General features: G+C 44.8%; 1 protein-coding gene and 1 non-coding gene across 7 annotated transcripts in view; one reads left to right on the forward strand and one right to left on the reverse strand.

The window, feature by feature from the left end:
- RFLNA (refilin A) overlaps positions 1-18380 on the reverse strand; it is a 270973-nt gene that overhangs the window by 141608 nt on the left and 110985 nt on the right. The window lies entirely within an intron of this gene.
- On the forward strand, positions 4135-4207 carry TRNAE-CUC (transfer RNA glutamic acid (anticodon CUC)). Its single transcript has one exon. It is a non-coding gene; the product is annotated as a tRNA-Glu (tRNA).

Here is an 18380-nt window from a genome sequence, read left to right on the forward strand (position 1 = left end):
TCTCTCTGTCTGACTGATCTCAGCCTAATGCCCTCAAGGTCCATTCATGATGTCACAAAGGGCAGGATTTCCTGTTTCTCTAGAGCCTGAATAATATTCCATTGCGCATTATATAACGCACCTTCTCTATCCATTCATCCCTTGATGGACATTTAGGTTGTTTCTACATCCGGGCTATTGTGAAAAATGCATTTCCTGTGTTTTCAACCCAGCACCTAGACACAAGAACTGACCTATTATTCTGATGTAAAGAAAAAAACATAGCTTCCTGTGCCCCCTACATGGCATTTTAGAAGTTAGTAAAAATAACTATCCTGCCCCCAAATACCAGCACTCTTATCACAGTGCCTGAAATTCCACTATTTGACATTCACTCCTTTAGATACAATCCCCTATGCATTGATTCATTCAATGCCTGCCATGTTGATTGAAGGCTTGCCGTGTGCCAGACACTATTCTTTATGCTGAGAATTTAGCAATAAACAAAACAGTGATGTTTGGGGAAGACAATGAGGCTGAAAGGTCATAACCAGTGCAGTAGGAGAATAGAGCCTCGGAAGCCAGGGGAAGAAAGCATTTTAAGAAGGAGGTATGGACTTTCCTGGTGGTGCAGTGGATAACAATCCAGCTGCCAATGCAGGGGACACAGGTTCGATCCCTGGTCAGGGAAGATTCCACATGCCACAGAGCAACTGAGCCTGCGCACCACCACCACCGAGGCCTCACTCCAGAGCCTTCCAGCCACAGTTACTAAGCCTGTGTGCCTAGAGACCGTGCTCCACAACAAGAGAAGCCAGCACAGTGAGAAGCCTGCACACGACAACAGAGCAGCCCCCACTCGCCACAGCTAGAGAAAGCCTGTGGGCAGCAACGAAGCCCCAGTGCAGCCAAAGATACAATAGATAAACATTAAAACAGAAAAGAAGGAGGTGTGATTGACAAACGCTGCCTGCCGCTAAACAGGGTAAGGTGAAGACTGAGAATTTACCTTGGGGTTCGGTAAGATGGATGTCACTGAGAACCTCGACAAGAGCTGTTTATCTGGAGTGGTGAAAGAAATGCTCGATAAGATTAGGTTCAAAAGAGCCTGGTAATTCAGGCAGTGGAGTTACTGAGCATCGTCCCAGCCTCCCACGTAGAGATCTGCAAGTTGCACACTGCACAGCACAGAGGTACCGCTGATGCAGGCCATGATGTGAATGCTGCTTCTTGGAGTTCCCAGATGGGCACTCCTGGTACGGATGAATCTTTCTGGAATTTTGGCTATAAAGGGCAACAGAGAAATTGGGCAATAGTTATAAGGGGATGTGGAATCAAGAATTTTTTTCAAGATAGGATTTATAATGACAAGTTTGTCACTAATAGGAGTGACAGTAGGAAATGACAAATTGATTGAAACCAAATATCCCATAAGATGTAGTGACTTACCAGCTAGGGGGAAATTCTTTGACAGCAAACTAAAAGCAAACCAGTGTGTGAGGAAAGGGAAGAGACCACAGCCTGGGAGGAGAGAAATAAACTCAGCACGTTCCAAGGTGAACTTCATTGGTTCCCCTGCTTCTATTTTCATCTGAGATGATGTTCCCAGAAAAGGAAAACTTAACAGAAAAGGATGCGTCTCTCATATGTGAATTCCATGCACAGTGGCACCTGGATAAGAGAGGGGAAATTTGATAGGTATATCAGTTAGGAGTACTTTGGGCTGTAAATAACAGAAAATCCAAACTATCAGTAGACTGAACAGGATACAATTTTATTTCTTCCTTACTTAAAAGAAGCTCGTAAATAGGCAGTCAAAGACTGGCATGGTGGCAATATGATGCCATCAGGGACTCATGCTCCTTCTATATTTCTATTTCATTCTCCCAACATGTAGCTTCCATCCTCAAGGTCACTTCATGGTCCAAGATGGCTGCTGGAGCTCTAGCCATCAAGCCTACCTTCCAGGCAATAGGAAGAAAAACCAGAAAGGGCTCTCCTCCCAGCTGAGTCAGCTCTCTTTAAGAAGACTTCTTGGAAGTGCCATGCCACACTTCCACTTCCACTGGTTCAGAACTCAGTCTCAAGGGCAGACTTAGCCACAAGGGAAGCCAAGAAATGCAGTTTGTGGTTGGGCACAGTATCCGGACTCCTTCTGAGGAAGAAGGAAAGAATGGCTATTTAGGTAGGCAACTAGATGTCACTGACTCAGAGAGTTTTTCCCAGAGTCATTCAAATGATGCCTCATCACCAATACCGAGGTTAACCTCAGACCAACCCCAGGGGAGAGAGGGAGGCAGAATGGGGAGAGCCTTGATCTTGAGCTTGGAAAGGCCAGAGAATTCACATTTAAATGTGACAGCTCTGTGTGGTTGGAGACACAGCTACTGTTGGGAATGTGATGACCCTCACAGACTAGCTGCCAGCTCTCCAGGTCACCCCAAAGTCATGTGCAAGACCGGGTCTTGCAGCATTAACCCTGGGATGCCCGGGGTGGGCGGGGACTGGTTCCCAGGATGCAAGCAGCAAGTCCAAGCCTCTGGGCCAGCTCCCACTGCCTTGGCTGCTGTGTTTTACCTCATTGCAGCCTCTGCACTTTGTCACAGAATGTAAATTCCTGCCTCTTCCCTTTACTTTCCCACTCAGGAAGTGGTGGAAAAGATGTTAGGGTCCCAGGACATGCCTCGTGTGGCCCAATATTCCTCGTGGCTGCTGAGCTGACATCAATTCATGGAATCTTTTACAACAGGCTTCTCTCTTCCTGCTGAGAAGCTCCCTGGACAGAACAACAGAGAGACCTACGGGGGGCTTCAGCCAGGAAGAAAGGGCTGTGAGTAAGTCAGACCTCACGGCTCCTTCGAACACTCAGAGGTAACATTAATCTGGACATTTGGATGAAAGGCCCAGCTCTGCATGCCAGGCCATTTCTAAGCTACATGGCCAGAAAGCATCTCAGGATGCGGAGACCTGCGGCTCTCCTTCGCGGGGTGTGAGCCCAGGACTGGGAAGACTCATGCTTTCCCTGGGCCGCCTCACTGTCTTTCTTTCTGCTACCAATTTAGAAGCAGTGTTTAATAAGAAAAACAGAAGCCACAGGAAGAAGGAGACCCTGGCAACAATCTATGTGGCAAAAGCCCTTGCATCTCGGTTGCTCTCAATTAGGACACCCCATTGTCTCTAGGGCAGGAAGCCTGCCAGGAATTAAAGACCAGTGACGACCACATCTGAACCCAGCCCCCACCCCCACCCCAGGGAATGTTCTCTGCAAACCAGAGCAAGGACGGCCCCGTGGACCCGCTGCTCCCCTCTCCTGGACATGGGCTACTGTTTCTTTCTCCCCTCCTTCCTTCCCTTCTGCTCTCTGTCCACCTCTTCTCACTTTTTCTTTTCCCTGTCCCGTTACCCTTTTCCCTTCCTTTGTCAAGGTATTTAGTCCTCTTAGGAGACATTCCTCAGGTTGGCTCCCTTGGGGGATGCCAGGATTAGAAGGCATCCCTCTAATACTTGAGAATGAGGTTTAGAAACAACATATATAAGTGGCCAATAGAGTCCCTGTGTGGCAGCCAGCCTCCAGTATGGCCCCAGTGATCCTGGACTCAAGCATTACAGGTTGACTGAGTGATGTGTAGGGATAAATGCATTCCTGCTTAAGACGTCGCATGTCAAAGAGAAGGATTAGTCATAACAACAGCCATGTTTACTGATTGCTTATGAGTTCTTCTTCTTCTTTTTTTTTTTTTTTGCTGCTCCGTGTAGTTTGCAGGATCTTAGTTCCCCCACCAGGGATCAAACCCATGCCCCCTGAATTGGCAGCATGGAGTCTTAACCACTGAACCACCAGGGAAATCCCTTACTGATTGCTTATTATGTGCCGGACACTGTCCTCAGCACTTAACAATCTTTAGCTCATTGGTTCCCCAAGACAATAGCATGTTGCTGGTATTTATGTTTCCTCTGTCAAACAGAGAAGGTGGCCTTCAGATTAGAAGGTCTGAGGAAAGAGTCTGAGTGATTTCTTCCTGTTATGCTGCTTCTGTGGGGAGCTCCTCTTGAAACTCCCCATGGGGTCCTCGTGAAGAAGCTCATTTCCTTCACGGAGGCTGGGGAAGGTGTGTGCTTATGATCAGGCTATAAGAAAAGGCAGGTGATGGGACTTCCCTGGTGGTCCAGCAGTTAAGACTCTGTGCTCTCAATGCAGGGGGCCCAGGTTCAATCCCTGGTCGGGGAACTGGATCCCACATGCTACAGCTAAAGGAGCCCCCCATGCCACAACTAAGACGAGGCACAGCCAAATAAATATTAATTTTAAAGGCAGCAGACTTCTTATTCTATGGGCACAGGCTGATGCAGCAGGTGATAATGAGTGACAACTAGTATGGGATTCTACTTGGTCACAACCAACTAACCAGTTGTCACACCTCTTACTTCTGTCCCACGTGACTTGTAGTTATTGAATCAGTCAGCATGCATGTCTTTGGAAGTAGCAGGAAGCCCAAACAAAAGTGTTTCAATGTTGGAGACATCTCCCTAAGGAAGACACCCAGAGGTAGAGTAGTTCTGGGGTAGATTAATTCAATAGCTCATTGATGGCATCAAGGACTCAGATTCTTTCTATCTTTCTGACTGTCGTCCTCAAAGTCACCCCTCATGGTCTCAAGGTGGCTGCCATAGCTCCAGGCAAACATCCACACACAACATCCAGAAGTGGAAAGGGGGCTGCCTCCTTGTGTCTCTTTATAGGAGCAAAAAAATCCTTTCCCAGTAGCCCCCAGGAGACTTCTCACACCCCATTGTCTGGAACTGGTCACATGTCCCTGTCTAAACCAGAAACAGGCAAATGGGATGGAGCCACATGTTTCCATCAGTGGATCAGGATTTACCCACCCTGGGTGGGGGAGGGGTGGGCATAGAAGAGGCACACAGCTATTAGGTGGAAAATTAGGATGTTCTGCCTCAGGCATCTTCCTTACTAACAGTTCCATCTACCCTGCCCTTACAAACTTTCAAGCCGATGAGTTCAATATTCAGCTCCTTTGCAGGCTAGGTGCTCGGCGCTGGTGGCTCAGCAGTAAATACACTTGCAATGTAAGAGACACAGGTTCAGTCCCTAGGTCGGGAAGAGTCCTTGGAGAAGGAAATGGCAACCCATTCCAGTATCCTTGCCTGGGAAATTCCATGCACAGAGGAGCCTAGGGAAACTAACTGCTCTAAATGCAAATTATGTGAACTTCATCTTTTACCAATTCTTTCGCCTTGACACAGAGCTTTGCCTTGCCAGTCTGTATCCGATCAAACCTCAATGATACAGTCAAAATGGGTGCAAGTTCCTGGCTTGTCTTGATTCAGAGACAAGCATGTGCAGACATTTGGGGTGTTTCTGTAACAAACTCTGAGTTCTGCCTGGGCTTAGAAAAGGCTGGTGTCACATGGAAGACACATGGGGCCAGGGAAAGTTTAGGCTGATTCAGTAGTGGGTCTGAAAGAGGAGAGACCGAGATGGACATACGGACAACACGGGAAGATATGGACAGACAGGGAGAGAGCTTGTACTAGGTTTCTTTCATCTCCTTCCCATGCAGTGATATGGAAATACTGCTCCAAAGAAACAGACATCTGAGCCCTTAAGATGCAGAACATCTCATAGAATCCCCAAATAATGTCACCATATCATCCCATAATCAGTCCTAAATCCTAGACCACAGGACCACTTGCACAAAATCTCACAGCTGGCCCCGAACAGAACTGGGTATGCTTAGATCCCACCCCCAAACCTGGCACTGTTACAAAATAAGCTTTCACTACGTGCCAAGGACTGTCCTCGGTGTTTTGTATTCCTCACCTCATCTGATCATCCCAAGAATGATGGAAGGTGGGTGTTATTTTTAATGCTGGCTTTTCAGGTGCCCATATATATTAACAACTTGGTAAGGCTGCTTAGGAGGCCACCTGAGGCTCCCTAGCTAGGAAGTGGCAGAAGCAGTTTAACCTAAGCCCATCTGCCTAATAAGCTATTCCCTGGTGGCTCAGATAGTAAAGAATCCACCTGCAATGCAGGGTTCAGATCCCTGGGTCGAGAAGGTACCCTGGAAGAGGGAATGGCTACTGACTCCAGTATTCTTGCCTAGAGAATCCCATGAACAGAGGAGCCTGGTGGGCTACAGTCCATGGGATCACAAAGTCGGACATGACTGAGTGACTAACACATTCTCATCAAAACATCTGAAAGGGACACCAACACTCTTCTTCCAACAGGTGGGGTGAGAGCTGATAGTCCAAGAACCGCTGATGCTGCGGCTAGTAACCTTTCAGGCACGAGGCTGCTTGATAAAGTCCGATGGCGATGTGCAGAACCCCCCACGGAACCATGGATGTGTTTCTGTTGGCAGAAGGTCCGCAGGACCAAACTGGAGAAGCAGCAAGGTACCATCACTGAGAGATCTGACCGTATATCAGAAAGGCCGGCTGACGGTGGGTTTGCCTTCAGGAAACATCTATGAAATCCACAGAGAAAAATGCAGTCGCTAGGTCTGAAATCAGCTTTGTCCTCCAGGAGGGATGGAGATCACTGAATTGGCATCGTGCTTCCTCTGACATCAGTTACTTTTTAGACAAAGTCTCATGTGTTCCTGATTTGAAATGTCATTGTGTGTGGGGGCGGGGGGATGGGGGTGGTTGGGATCTGGTTTCTGTCTGCTTGGGACGGGAGTGGTGGGGCCAGGTGGAGAAGAAAAGGAATCAGGCAGTAGCTACGGGGCTGGCAGAGGGAGTTCCCTGCCACAAACATCCAAGGCACCTCTTTGGTTGAGAAAGAGGAAATTGCAGTGACCCTCAACTTTTTATTTCCCAAAGCTGGATGACTGTCAACTGTGCATGAAAACATATCTCAATGACAAAGTCATGACGGAACATAGGCTCCAGATTTCCTAAGAGGTGGGATAGATGGCCTCCATCTAGTGGAAGGGAAGGGGGAATCCCAGCCCTACACACGAAACAACATCTAGAAACTATATGGATCCATCACTTCTGCAGGACGTACCCTCCACCCACCGGGAGTAGCATGCATGTTGTCCAAGAGGATGTTCCAACAGGTTGGCATATCCCCTCGGAGGTGGTACACATGATATGACAAAAGGCAGAGACCTCCTGACCTCCATAGGTTCCTTCTTCCGTCGTTGCCTTACCTCCAGTGCCTGGATCAAGCTAGGCTTTCGCCCAGTCCTTTCAAAGTCTTCCCCATGGTCCATCTTCACCATTTATAATAATTTTCTTTCCTTGTCTGGGCTCAAGACATCATTATGACCCAAGCATTCTCACAGTCATTTATGTACTTCCTGGAGGTTTCCCCACTTGGTTCCAGTGACCTCTGTGGACCCATCTTCCCCTCCTTGGGGACACCTGCTACTGTCTAGCACTTCTCCCCTGCACTGGGACCACCCCCCCCGTCCAGTTTTAAATCTCACCCACAGCAAACACATGGGTGTCTTTCCAGTTCAGAGAGAATCACTCATCCAGGTACTGAGAATCACTCATCCAGGTACTGAGAGTTTTCACATTATCCTCACGTTTATATGAGAACTTTGGAAGATTTGAATGACCCATGTTTCATTGACACCATGGAATATTATGCAGCTGTTAAAATGAATGCACAAGGCACATGTGTTGACTTGAAGAGGCAGTTAAAAAAACAAGGACTTCCCTGATGGTTAAGACTCCTCACCCCCAATGCAGGGGGCCCAGGTTCAATCCCTGGTCAGGGAACTGGATCTTGCATGTTGCTAACTAGAGAATCTGTGTGCTGCAGCAAAGGCCTGGTACAGACAATTTTTTTTAATTACATTAAAAATTAAAGTTTAAAAAATCAGCATGCAATCAAGGTTAACCTCATCAGTAATAAGCTGATCATATGCAGTGCTGACATGATGTGATAAGAATTTGTCTCTGTGTTCTTCCTCCCTCAAACCCATTCACAGTCTAAGCAAGAGAAATAAATCAAAGACACATATAGGGGCATTCTACAAAATAATTGGCCAGTATTCTTCAAAAGTGTCAAGGTCATGAAAGACACAAAAGGACTAAGGAACCATCTCAGATTGGAGGAGGCTAAGCAGGCATGATGACTAAATACAGTGTAGTGTCCTGGATGGGATTTGGTGGGGGGGGGGAGATTGGTGACATATGAGTAAAGGGTGACGTTTATTTAATAGTAAAATGGGGCTTCTCTGGTGGCTCAGACAGTAAAGCGTCTGCCTGCAATGCGGAAGACTTGGGTTCAATCCCTGGGTCAGGAAGATCCCCTGGAGAAGGAAATGGCAACCCACTCCAGTACTCTTGCCTGGAAAATTCCATGGATGGAGGAGGGCAATAGCCCATGGGGTCGCAAAGAGTCAGACATGACTGAGCAACTTCACTTCACTTCACTTAGTTAATAGTAATGTGTTGGAGCTGGTTTCTTGGTTTTAGCAAATGTACCATGGGAGAAACTGGGTGAGGGCTATATGAAAGTTATGCAACTTGCCTACAAATCTAAAACTATTCCAAAATTGAAAGCTATTAAAAACAATAACAGGTTGTAAAGTGACTAGAATACTGACTGTGTGGATCACAGCAAACTGGAAAATTCTTAAAGAGATGGGAACACCAGACTACTTAACCTCCCTCCTGAGAAACTTGAATGCAGATCAAGAAGCAACAGTTAGAATGGGACATGGAACAATAGGCTGGTTCAAAATTGGGAAAGGAGAACATCAAGGCTATATATCGTCACCCTGCTTATTTAACTTATATGCAGAGTATATCACATGAAATGCTGGGCTGGATGAAGCACAAGCTGGAATCAAGATAGCCAGGAGAAATATCAATAACCTCAGATATGCAGATGACACCACCCTTATGGCAGAAAGCAAAGAGCAATTAAAGAGTCTCTTTATGAAGGTGAAAGAAGAGAATGAAAAAGCTGGCTAAAACTCAGTATTGAGAAAACTAAGATGATGGCATCTGGTCCCTTCACTTCATGGCAAATAGATGGGGAAACAATGGAAACAATGAGAGACTTTATTTTCTTGGGCTCCAAAATCACTGCAGATAGTGACTACAAAGATGCTTGCTCCTTGGAAGAAAAGCTCTGACATATCTAGACAACATATTAAAAAGCAGAGACATCACTTTGCTGACAAAGGTCTGTTTAGTCAAAGCTATGGCTTTTTCAGTAGTCATGTATGGATGTGAGAGTTGGACCATAAAGAAGGCTGAGTGCCAAAGAATCGATGCTTCTGAACTGTGGTGTTGGAGAAGATTTGAGAGTCCCTTGGACTGCAAGGAGATCCAACGAGTCAATCCTAAAGGAAATCAGTCCTGAATATTCATTGAAAGGACTGATGCTGAAGCTGAAGCTTTAATACTTTGGCCACCTGATGCGAAGAGCTGACTCATTAGAAAAGACCCTGATGTTGGGAAAGACTGAAGGCAGGAGGAGAAGGGGATGACAGAGGATGAGATGATAGGATGGCATCACCGACTCAGTGGACATGAGTTTGAGCAAGCTCCGGGAGATGGTGAAGAACAGAGACGTCTACAGTCATGGGGTCACAAAGAGTCAGACATGACTGAGCAACCAAACAACAACAAATTTGTTTTTTAAAAATTGAAACCAATAATGGATAGAGCTGGAGATGATCATCATAAGTGAAGTAAGTTAGATAAAGAAGTTTTATATGATATCACATATGCAGAATCTAAAAAATAGGACAAATGAACTTCTTTTTTTTATTTTATTTTTGAACTTCTTTACAAAACAAAAATAGACTCATAGACATAGCAAACAAACTTATATTTACCAAGGGGGAAGGAGGAAAGGAATAAATTAACAGATATACATTACCATATATAAAACAGATAAACAACAAGGATTTACTGTATAGCACAAGGAATTATACTCAATATCTTGTAATAAACTATAAGGGAAAAAGAATTGAAAAAACAATATAGATCTACACATATATGTATAACTGAATCAGTGTGTGTATACCTGAAACTAACACAATAGTGTAAATTAACTATACTTTGATTTAAAAAAAAAACATGCTAAACAAGCTCATAAGTACAAACATGGCATAGAAGGACACACACTAAACTGTTACTCCTTGTTACCTGGGTGGCTATTATTAACATCTTACATTACTTGTAAGAGGGAATTATTAACACATTTACATTACTTGAACTTCTGCAACTAAGTACCTGTTTTATGCTACATGACCTGTTGCAGAGAGTAAAATATGCAATTAAAAAAATCCAATAGTTTGGGGATGAAATACTTGCTTCTCTATCTCTAAAAGCAGTGGCAGGAAAATGTTTATTGGAGCTTTAACAAGGAGGGCCAAATCACAACCTCCCCCAACCTCTGAAAGAGTTCCTCTTTCCAGACACACAGTGGTATTTCCACTGGCCCCATTAGGCAGTTAAACTGGATGCCAAGTATGAGAACAATTATTACCCAAAGTTTGGCAGCTTGTAAATAATAGTCCTCAGTGGTATCCCACAAAGAATTTTATATATTAAGAGAGGTTTAGGGGAAAATGTGCACTTCACACTACCCATGAAATCTGAAGATGCTGAATACGGTTTTGACTCGTGGAATAGAGAGGTTCTGGTAGGGAGTGGATGGTGTGGGATGAAACAGGGAAAGTAAAGTGGAACAAGCTCTAAGATGATGTGGAGGGAACTAAAGAAACCATGTGTGGGACTTCCCTGGTGGTCCAGCAGTTAGAAATTAGCCTGCCAGTGCAGGGGATATGGGTTCGATCCCTGGACCAGGAAAATTCCACTTGCTCCAGGGCAACTAAGCCCGTGCACCACAACTTCTGAGCCTGTGCCCTACGGCCTGTGCTCTGCCACAAGAGAAGCCACTGCAACGAGAAGACTGCACTGCAGCCAGAGAGAAGCCCCTGCTCACTGCAACCAGAGAAAGCACGGGTGCAGCAATGAAGACCCAGCACAGCCAATCAATTTAAATTTTTTAATGTTACCTTAAAAAGAAAAGAAACTACTTGTGACTCCTGGGAGGAGAGAGGGAGCCAAACTATAGCACATCTGAGAGAAAGGAGACAAAGATTCCCATGAGCAGAACCAGCTGAGAAAAGTGTTATAACTAAGAAGCATTGGTAGGGTGGCCAGATACAAGATAAATACACAAACATCAACAACTTCCCTTTATGACAGCCTCAACCAATTACACAATATCAGGGGGCCAAAAGTTCCATCTGTGTAAAAAACAAAATCAGAGAATACTGAGGCATAAATTTAGAAGAAATGCCCAAAACCAATGTGAGAACACCTATAAATATTCACTGAGAATATGAGTAGACCTGAATAATGGAAAGTCTTATCTTATTCTTTGGGTTAAAAGGCTCAACATTATAAAGATGCTGATTTTACCCCCACTTTAATCCAGAACTTCAATGCAATTCCAAGAAACCTCCTAATATAACTGAAAGGCTGATGCTAAAATTCATCTAAAGTGAAAAACCATGAAATTGTGTAAAAGATAGTACCAAGATGGTAAAACATACTACAAAGCTGTAATCATCAAAAAGGTGTGCTCTCATGTACATACTGCTATGTTTAAAATGGATATCAAAAAGGACCTACTGTATGTAACACGTGAAACTCTGCCCAAAGTTATGTGGTAGCCTGGATGGGAGGGGAGTTTGGGAGAGAATGGATACATGCATATGTATGGCTGAGTTCTTTCATTGTTCACCTGAAACTATCACAACATGTTAATTGGCTATATTCCAAAACACAATAAAAAGTTTTCTTGAAAAGAGGTATGGTCTCAGTAAATGGAGGTGCAATTGTTGACTCTTCGCAATCCGGAGCATCTAACCTCCACTTCCCAAAGAGCATCCTGAATAGCCAGGGTTTATGTGGGACCAACTTCATCCTCAGCTCTAGAATGGAGTCTGACTGGCATAAGCCATGTTCCATTCTCCTACACCGATGCTGTGTTTAAATCAAATCAAAGAAGGACAACTTAGCCTAATTCCAGAGGGCCTGTTTACATAGACTCTCGTTTTCCTGTTGGATATGACCAAGGAAGCATGTAATCTTGTAGCTCCTGGATTCAGACCAAGGTGGCACCAAGACAAAGAAAGCAGAGCTGACAAATGCAGAGAGAGAAAGTGGGTCCTTACTATGTCATCTGGGCTGTGAGATTCTGCCTTGCCAGAAGCCCCGGACCTCTCAAGTATAAGTCAATAAATCCATTGCATTGTTTTAACCACTTTCAATTGAGTTTTCCTTGTTTGCAACTAAAAATATCTCCCCTCCTTCAATATAGATTGGACACATAGATAAATAGAAAAACACAGAGAATCCAGAAAAGGATGTATGTATGTGTGTGTGTGTGTCTGTGTGTGTGTGTATGTCTGTGTGTCTGTGTTTCACATCCCAGGGTGGACATGTGTTTCTGCAAGAGTGGTTCTTAAACCATCCTCATCAGTATCACTTAGGGGACTTGAAGGACTTCTGAAATGAAGGCTGTAGCCCAGCAGGGTTTGAATGGGGAATCTACATCTGTAACACACTTCCCAGCTATTTCTTAAGCATGAAGAAGTTTAAGAGCTACCAGAAAAGAGAAGTGTTCCAAACTGTGGGTCCCAAGCAATCAGTGGGTTGTGAAATCAGTTTAGAAGCTCTGGGTCAGCACTTTTTTAACCAAAAGAATGGGCTGGGGTGAAGCGGAACAAAACAGAATGAAACAGAACAACATCAGAGAGTATCACAGCAGAAAAGGTAAGTATTGCTTTATGGAACTTTTGTTTCAGGTATGTATATATAGGCAAAGCTTAGATTCAGCTGGCATTCAGCACTACAACTGTACCCATTGTTAAAATACTCAAATGCATTTCTACTGGTTGGGGGACAACTGTTGCCTGACTACGTCCTCCTCCTGCTGCCCTGGGATACCCTCTCCCCACAACCCCTTTCAGATTCAGCAACAAAAGGGTTAACTTCTGGCACAGCAGGGGGTTTCCAAGGCCTGGCTCCACTTTAAGACCAAATTCTGATGGGTCAGCCTCTTGGCCCCACCAGATGTTAAATATTTTGACTCTCACCTCCGTACATGTGTGTGAGTGTAATGGATTGGAATATTGAAATGGACTGTGATTATTGAGAAAGTTTGAAAAGCATGGTTAAGGGGCCAAGGGTTCTTGGTGGGTCCTGGGGAAGGGAGGGTGGGGTGGGGTCACTGAGTGCATTTAGGTGCTGAGTCCAGCCCATCACCTGACCGGGCTTCACAAGGCAAAGCAAACAAGGAACGGCCTTTGCTTCCTTCGCACATATTTGATCTGAAAACAAACAGTGGAAGGTGTGTAAATACACACACCAGACCTGCCACTGGAGGAGCAGGTGTGAGAACACCGGATCAAATGGGATGATAATGACATGCGGTTTCTGCCCAGCGTCCAGAGAGGACCCAGAGATTATCCAGATATTGGGAGGAAACCGAGAAGATGGAAAAGAGATGCTGCTCCCTGGGTCCACTAAACCAGCATGAGCAAATCCCGGGACTGATGAGAATTTTAAATACATCAGCTCTTCAAATGCTAATAAATCTTACGTTTTGTGATGAGATTCAGTGAGAGCCAGTCATTTCACAATTCAGTGTGGCCAATATCATTCAAGGGCTTCTCTGGTGGCTCAGTGGTAGAGTCTGCCTGCAATGCAGGAGCCACAGGAGACGCAGTTTTGATCCTTGGGTCAGGAAGATCCCCTGGAGTGGAGCATGGCAACCCACTCCAGTATTCTTGCCTGGAGGCGTCCCGTGGACAGAGGAGCCTGGCAGGCTACAGTCCCATGGGGTTGCAAAGAGTCAGACCACTGAAGTGACTTAGCATACACATATGCTCAATATCATTCAAATCATAGACTCCAAATAAAATCCATTTCCTAAAACATTGCCATCTTGTGACTCATTGTCTTCCTGTTCTACTCACTCACTTAAATATGATCCACCTTCTTTTTAACTTTTTTAATGTTTATTTACTTATTGGCTGTGTCAGGTCCCAGTTGCAGCATGCAGGATCTTTGCTGCGGCATGCAGGATCTTCAGTTGCCGAGCACATGCTTAGTTGTCCTTCAGCATGTGGATCTTAGTTCCCCATCCAGAGTTCAACCCAAGTCTCCTGGACTGGAAGGAGGATTCTTAACCCCTGGACCACCAGGGAAGTCCCCACCCCCTTAAAAAAAAAAAAACTGTTGATCTTCACATCAGCTCTTGATGAGTTTGGAAATAAATATACACCCTTGAAACCATCTCCACAATTAGATGCCATAAACATATCCATCACTTACAGAAGTGTCTTCCTGCTCTTTTATTTTGGGGTGTGATAACAACACTTATTAAACTTATCCTCTTAACCAAGGTTTAAACCTACAAATCCGTGTTGCTAACTACCGGTACTGTGGTGTACAGGAAGTCTTCAGGAATTAATCTTCCTTTTGTATAACTGAAACTTTGTGCCGTTTGACAGATCTTTCCTGTTTCCTCCTCCCCTCAGCCCCTGGCCAACCCTATTCTACCATCTGCTTCTGAGTTCAATTCTTTTATGCAGTATTTGCCCTTCTATACCTGGCTTGTTTCATTTAGGGTAACAGCCTCCAAGTTCATCCACGTTGTCACAAATGGCAGGATTTCCTCCTTTTTCATGGCTGAATACCATTTCATCGAATTACAAGCCACAGTTTCTTTATTCATTCTTCTGTCAGTGGACATTTAGGTTGCTTCCATGTCTTGGCTACTGTGAATAATGCTGCCATGAGCATATAATAAGAATAACGCTGCATCTTTGAGATACTGATTTCAACTCCTTTGGCTATATACCCAGAAGTCGGATTGCTGGAAGTGGGATTGCTGGATCGTATGGTAGTTCTATTTGAAATATTTTGAGGAAACTCTACACTGTTTTCCACAGTGGCTTTACAAATTTACATTCCCACCTACAATGCGCAAAGTGGAAGTGAAAGTCACTCAGTCCTGTCTGACTCTTTGCAACATGGACTGTATAATCCATGGAATTCTCCAGGCAAGAATGCTAGAGTGGGTAGCCTTTCCCTTCTCCAGGGGATCTTCTCAATCCAGGGATCAAACCCAGGTCTTCCACATTGTAGGCAGATTCTTTACCAGCTGAGCCACAAGGGAAGCCCAAGAATACTGGAGTGGGTAGCCTTTTCCTTCTCCAGTGGATCTTCCCGACCCAGGAATCAAACTGGGATCTCCTTCACTGCAGGCATTCTTTACCAACTGAGCTATGAGGGAAGCCATGCACAAAGGTTCCCTTTTATCCACATCCTCACCAACATTTGTGGATAGACATCCTAACAGGTATGAGGTGGTTCTTCATTATGGTTTTAATTTGTCTTTTCTTGATGATTAGTGATGCTGAGCAAAAATTTTTAAATGTATCTATTGACCATCTGTATATATTCCTTGGAAAAATATCTAGTTGAGACCTTTGCCCATTTTTAAATCAGGTTATTTGATTTTTTTGCTATTGAGCTGTAGGAGTTCTTCAGATATTTTAGATATTAACCCTTTATCAGATAGATGATTTGCAAATACTTTCTCCTACTCTATAAGTTGTCTTTTCAGTGTGTTGATTGTTTCTTTTGTTGTAAGCATCCAGCTGTTGCCAGCACTTGAACAAAAGGTTTCCCTGGAAGATGAGCAGGATGAAGCTCACTGCAGTGCTCAATTTATTTCAATAAATTTCTCCAACCCAGTCTCAATTCTAGATTCTTCTGACCCTCAATCCTACTGCTAGGATGTACCCCACAGATGTGCATTGGAGAGAGGGTCTAGGCAGGGAAGGGATAGGATTGCCTGGCACAAGACAGGGTGCCAAGTCAAAACTGAAATTCAGACCAACAAAAAATATTTTAGCATAAGTGTGTCCCAGGCAATATGCAGGATATACTTATACTAAAAAAAAATGTTGTTTATGGGACTTCCCCGGTGGTCCTGTGGCTAAGATTTTGTGCTCCCAAAGCAAAGGGGCACAGGTTCCGTCCTTGATCAGGGAATTAGATCCCACATGCCATAACTCAGAGTTCACATGACACAACGACCAAATAATTTTTTTAAAAAAATACTGTTTATCTGCAATTCACCTTTAACTGGATATCCTGTGTCTTATTTTGCTAAATCAAGCAGCAGAAGAAAAGAGGGTCTGCACGAAAGAGGAGAGATGTTCATCTTGCATGTTGCACTTCTCTGTACTGTTTGCATTTTCAAGTGTTTATAAAATTTAGGATTTTTTTAACGTGAGCAGGAATTATATGAGAACTGGACCATTCTTGTAGATTTGTTTTCCTCTTAATTCTTTGTCATTTTTGTACATTTCTGAATGGTTAAAGACATCTTTTAAGATTAAGAAAATAATTCAGCTCAGTGTAAGTAGGAAAAAAGAGCAATAGTGAAGCGCTTTCTGGATTAACAGATGGGGAAAGAAAGGGTTAAAGTTAAATATGGAAAGTGACCTGAAAATCGAGGGCTGTTTGAACAGTAAATGAACTGAAAGAAAATACCAGAAATGGAAGCAGAGCCAAAACATGGCAAGAGTGGAAGTAGAAACAGCAGTGGGAGTCGGCGTTAGGTGGCCGCGTGGTAGAACTCTACGTCTTATTTTAAATAGCCCTGAACACTCCCCAGTATTTATTTAAGCATGACTCTTATAAGATAAACTGCATCTCTCTCATTCCTATCATTCTGGTTTCAACACTCTCATTGCACAATCTATCCGCAGAATACAGACAATCCTGAATAATTTACACTTTGCTTCCGTGACTCTGGAATTCACACATTTATGAATTTAAGATTTTCGCCCAAGGCTGAAAATAAATATTTTTCTCTGTCCTTCTGGATGCATTTCAGTCCCTGTCAGGCAGCCGGAAACTTTCCCCTGCAGGCTGGACAATTGTCCTTCAGCCCACAGGGACCTGCCAGCCCCGACTGGACTCCCAGAGACAATTCAGAAAGTTGGGTGAATGTTTTCCATGAAATCCTGTGGGAGCATCGTTTATCTTTCTCAAAACTTTCTTGGAAAAATGTCCTTGTGAAAACCAAAAAAAAAAAAAAAAGTCATTTTGTAAACCGTGAAATGTGGCATGCCCCGCACTGCTCAGGAAGGAGCTGGTCTGGCCAGGCCAGGAATTCTGGAAACTTCTGTCTGCCTCAGGCTGATTTGTTTGTTCTGTACACTGGCCCTTGTGGTTGGGAATTCACAGCAGCACAAAAGGAGCTTTCTTGGAGTGAAGAGAAATATCTCAGAGGCCTGGATAACAGGGGATGGTAATGAAGCCAGTGGCTAAAGTAGCATGTGTGTGTGCGCGGGCGCGCGTGCGTGTGTGTGTGTGTGTGTGTGTGTGTGTGTGCGTGCGCTCAGTCACTTAGCTGTGCCCAACTCTTCGCTACCCCATGGACTGTAGCCCACCAGGCTCCTCTGTCCATGGGATTTTCCAGGCAAGAATACTGGAGTGGGTTGCCATTTCCTCCTCCAGGGGATCTTCCCCACCCAGGGATCGAGCCTGTGTCTCCTGCATTGGCAGATGGGTTCTTTACCACTGAGCCACCGGGAAGCATGAGGTACCCATAACATGCATGTCATTTGGGTTACATCCTTGGGAGCCCTGGGGTTGGGTGGCCCAGTGTGGGAGCTTCCTGATAAAGTCTGCCTTTACCTGGTCCCTGCTTGTTCAAGGCTCTGAGCATGAGGGGCTAGGTGGAACACAGTTCCTCTCATTCCTTCCAGCTCTGGTTTTCCTCCTTGATTCAGGAAACACATCAACTCCACTGGAACCTGGAGCTCGGCACAGACAAGGCTGCTCCTGTTCAAAGACCTCCAGGGGCCCAGAGCAGAGACCCAGGAGGGAGGGGTAGGGAGCACCTTGAGACAGCGGACAGGCCTGGGCTCACCTGCCACGCCTTCTGTAGCCCAGCTCCCCTGCAGAGGGGAGCACCCCCTCTAACACTAGGCAGACTGGTCCTCTGGTTCCATCCACAAGTGCCAGGCTCTTGAGAAAGGCAACAAAATGACCTCTGGTTGACATTCAAGACACAGTGGGAGACTTCCCTGGTGTACACTGGATAGGAATCCACCTGCCAATGCAGAAGACAAGGTTCGATCCCTGGTCCGGGAAGAGTTCACGTGCCGTGGAGCAACTAAGCCCGTCTGCCACAATTACTGAGGCCTGAGTTCTAGCACCTGTGATCTGCAACAAGACAAGCCACCACAATGAAGAGCTAGCACAACCAAAATAATAATAATAATAATAAAATGAATTAATTATTCCTTCAAAAAGATGTAGGGGAAAAATTGCACAGGGTGAAGGGCCCAGAACTTGAA

This window comes from Odocoileus virginianus, chromosome 12 (genome assembly GCF_023699985.2).
Source record: "Odocoileus virginianus isolate 20LAN1187 ecotype Illinois chromosome 12, Ovbor_1.2, whole genome shotgun sequence".
Classification (NCBI taxonomy): domain Eukaryota; kingdom Metazoa; phylum Chordata; class Mammalia; order Artiodactyla; family Cervidae; genus Odocoileus; species Odocoileus virginianus.